The sequence below is a fragment of the Saccopteryx bilineata genome, chromosome 5, assembly GCF_036850765.1.
Source record: "Saccopteryx bilineata isolate mSacBil1 chromosome 5, mSacBil1_pri_phased_curated, whole genome shotgun sequence".
NCBI classification, from domain to species: domain Eukaryota; kingdom Metazoa; phylum Chordata; class Mammalia; order Chiroptera; family Emballonuridae; genus Saccopteryx; species Saccopteryx bilineata.
The window spans coordinates 132,866,267-132,870,462 of record NC_089494.1 but is presented as its reverse complement, the minus strand read 5'-3'; positions in this window follow the sequence as shown (position 1 = coordinate 132,870,462).

Here is a 4,196-nt window from a genome sequence, read left to right as displayed (position 1 = left end):
TGAGCTGGAATTAGACCATGGACGCTTTGCAACTCCCTAGAATATGTAATGAATGTCAAAATTCTCCTGTTGTCTTGTTACCTTTCTCCCAACATTCCTTCTCAGGGTTGGAGAGGGAAAACGAAGCTGTATTTTTAAGAAAATAAATATTTGCATTTAAATGTCTTGACTCCATCCTATCTCTGTTTCAATGATATCATAAAAGCACAATGTTAAGACTGGAAAAGTCACCTATAAAAAGTTCCAACCCCTGGGGGACAAACTTCTCTTTATTGAAAGGAATCCTGATTCCCGTGACCTTGAGGTAACCATTCGTTTACAAATTAGCATGCTGACTTGTGTTCAGGAGCGTGAGGTCGTTCTTCTCCTGGTCAGTGAACACACAATCCTTCTGCAGTTCAGCATGCCCAGAGAGCATGTTCCTATTTCCTCTGGGAAGCCCCGATGGGCGCTCAAATGCAGTCAAATAGGTGCAGTTGCAGCTCTTATTCCCAATGGCCAGAGATTTCCCCATGTTAGTGCAACATACATTTAAATGAATCCATCAAATTAAAAAACCATGCTATATCCTCAAGACAAAGTTGTTTCCAGGCACAGACCTGAAGATTTTATTAGTTTGGTCAGGAAACTGACCTGACTAGCTAAAGGATGTTTTATTCCATGGAACACGTGGACTTGGGAGCTCAAGTCTCAAAGAGATACTCCCAGCATTCTCTGCTCCATGCAGGATTGCCCCCCTACCGGCCCCAAGCAGAATGGCTATGCTGTAGCTGAGTTGTCTCTGTCTGTTCTCTGTCCTGCTGGGGCAGATGGGGTTGAGGTGGCCTTGCATAGCTTTAGGTGAAAGTAGCATGCTCAGGTTGAGTGCAATCTGACCTTAAGAACACACTAAGTTAAGGTCGTTTGGGGACACGGTTATGGCAACAAATGAGTTTCCCACTTAGAAGGGAGTCCCCACTGATCAGATGGATGGGCTTTGTGACAGCACCTAACCAGCCCATGAACACTTGGTGGTTGCCAACTGCCCACATTTTGAGGCTGGCTCACTTTGTGACCACTGGCTTCACTCACAGGCAGAGGCTTTAAAAAAATCTGAACTACCACTTGCCAAAAAAATATATACATTTCATACATGTCTAAACAAACAATCCTGTGACGATTTAACAGGTGCTACAAATCGTGGGAAGAAAGCTTTTGAAACTCATGTAGGAATTGAACACCAATTTTATAAGATGGCTGAAGGAAATGTGGAAAACTGTAGAATCTATTATTACAATAAATCAATAACCTGTGCTTACAGAAGTCCATAAGTATGAATTTTTCATTATTATTGTCCTATTACCCATTTGCCTTGTAGTCCCCATTCTTAGCCAAACCTCTTGCTTTTTATGGTGGTAGCAGATAGGTAAGAGATATGCTGGAATGGTCACTTTATATGTTATACAATGTCTAATCACGGGGAAATACAACTGAAACTAATATAATACTGTGTTGACTTTAATTAAAAAGTAAAAAATGATTTAAAAAATTAGTGGTACCTTGTTAATGATCTATGTCAGCATAGGAACCTGCCTAGGTGAAAGATGAAAAATAAAGCAAAAACAAAAGCCAATTCCAAAATGCAATACCATGAAATTCAAGGTGAAGGGAAGTTGGCTGGCTCTACAATTTGATTAATCTATCTTTTTGCAAATTCATAAAAAAAAAAATTTTTAGCGAGAGAGACACACACATACAGACAGGAAGGGAGAGAGATGAGAAGCATCAGCTCATAGTTGAAGCACCTTAGTTGTTCATTGATTGCTTTCTGATCCATGCCTTGACCTGGTGGCTCCAGCTGAGCTAGTGACCCTTTGCTCAAGCCAGTGACCTTGAGTTCAAGCCAGAGACCCTGGGCTTCAAGCCAGTGACCACGGGGACATGTCTATGATCCCACACTCAAGCCAGTGACCCTGCGCTCAAGCTAGTGAGCCCACACTCAAGCTGGAGACCTTAGAGTTTCAGACCTGGGTCCTCAGCGTTCTATCCACTACACCACCACCTGGTCAGGCCAAACTCATAAAATCTCTAAGAATGCAATCCTACGTATACTTTCTCTCCTCAAATGTTTTAGTGAGTTAGTATTTCTACAAGTAATAATTTAGGATAAAAAATGCATTTTCCCCATAATTTTGCACAATTAATGCCCTTAGAAATCCAAGAGTAAACTATTACTCTGATTCCTGAGTTATATTTATTTAACAATGTATATTGAAATGACAACTAAGATTCACATTTCCTTTTTGTTTCTAAGACATTGAAAATAGATTTTCAGTTTATGCTTACAACCACCTTACCAGCAGTTTACCAAATGTATTGAGCAGAGTTGGGAATTAGGATGTAGAGGTGTGGGTACATTCTTCCTTTGGGAACTCAGCTCAGCCTGGCTCTGAGGACCCTCTGCTCCAGCACCTCAGCCTGGTCCCTGTTATTTCTCAATACTGTCTGTCGGGTCCACCATTTTTTTCTTGATGCCTCCTTCACCCAATAAACCATTTCCCCCTAGCTGTCTTTGCTCCTGGTTTCCCCAAACCTGGGAGATTGTGCCCCTTCCCTCCAGCCTACTCAGGTCCCACTGAGCCTACACGGAGGCTTTCTACAACATACAGCCTCCTGTTATTGCTCTATGGTTTTTCTAATGGCTGGGTGTGTCCCACACAACGAGGTCAGCAAGGGTTGGTAATCTCACTTTGTCTGTAAGCTTCCTGAAGCCTAGCCATGTCTTTTACTTCTCTGTCTTCTACAATCCTTTTTGTAGTGCTCAGCACATAATAATTGATATGTGAAAACAGCTGATGTTATTTTTTGATGATACTAGATACATATGGGGTCACAGAAGGAACATGAATAAGATGTCGTATTTAGAATAGTTTTATTTCCAAATCAGGTTTACATCCACTATTTTAAGTGCTCCTCATAAGCACCTTGGGACAGGATGTAACGTCACCTTAATTCTATATGGGAGACACTGAGAACCAGAAAGGGTGACTCTCTCCCCAAGACCCACAGGCTCTAGTGGGGAACCCAGGGTGCCACAAACAGCATGGGGAAGTGAAGACCTGAGTGGAGGTGACCGAGGATTAAGGAAAACATAGAGACATAGATAAAGTTTGGGTCAGGTGAGACATTGTGCTCTGATGAAGACACAATGACCCCAAGGCTGGAAAACCTGTTTACTTTGTATGCTTGGAAAAGAGGGTATTGTGCTGGAGGGTAGAGGTGATCATGATGTAATGCTCTGTCCTACAAGTATTTCAGGACATCCTGAGCGTTTGGTAGCACTGTGTGCTTGCCGCCCTGCTTCTGGCATCAATGCCACGAACAGCCTTCAAGTTGTTTTAGTGTCCTGCCTTGCCAGGTCCCTCAAGGCCGAGCAGGGCCCTTCCTCTGCGATGCAGTGGTTCTCTACACAGGAGGTCTTGCCACCCCAGAGGAATCTTTGGGACATGGGGGAAAAACAGTGTCCTAGAGCTTGTAGAAAGAAAGGGGGCTGAGCCCCTCATCTGTGTTCATCAACGACCCCTTCAAGTCCTTAAAATAGAGTACACAGTATAGCCCACCCCAGAAAGATCTAGGAGAGAGAGTCGAAATGCTCTCATACAAAGTGTCATCTCTTCAAGGTGTATTAAAAGAATGAAGACGTCATTAAGAGGTCTAGAAATAGTTCCTCTGCCTTTCCTCAAGATGTATGGAATGCTCTAGATTTCTAAAACTTAAAACTTTTTCCAACTAGAAAAATTTACAGTTTTTAATTTAAAAATTTTAAATGTGAAAATTATTTTTTGCAACTTCAGCAAAAGGTCCACTGCAGGCCCACTCCCACCCCCCTGCCCCGCCCACCCCTGTCATTCTGCTGGGGATTTTCAAGCCGCCACCAGTTCCTTAGTGCATGGATGGCAGGGGACAGAAAGTTACACAACCAACCTGCAAAGGAGTCGTTGCCTGGCAGCGTGCAAGATACAGGAGGCACCCTAACTGTAGCAGCTTCCCTTTCATGTGCAGTTGGTCCCATAGCCCAGGAGACTGGGCAAAAGAGATTCACACACTACTCTGAGTCACAGACTCAGCAAGCCTGTCTAAGTCCATCCTACCGGGAGAGCAGAAAGGGGAGCACAGAAGGTCAGCCGCTAATGAACAGAGTCTCGCAGGAGAGGGGA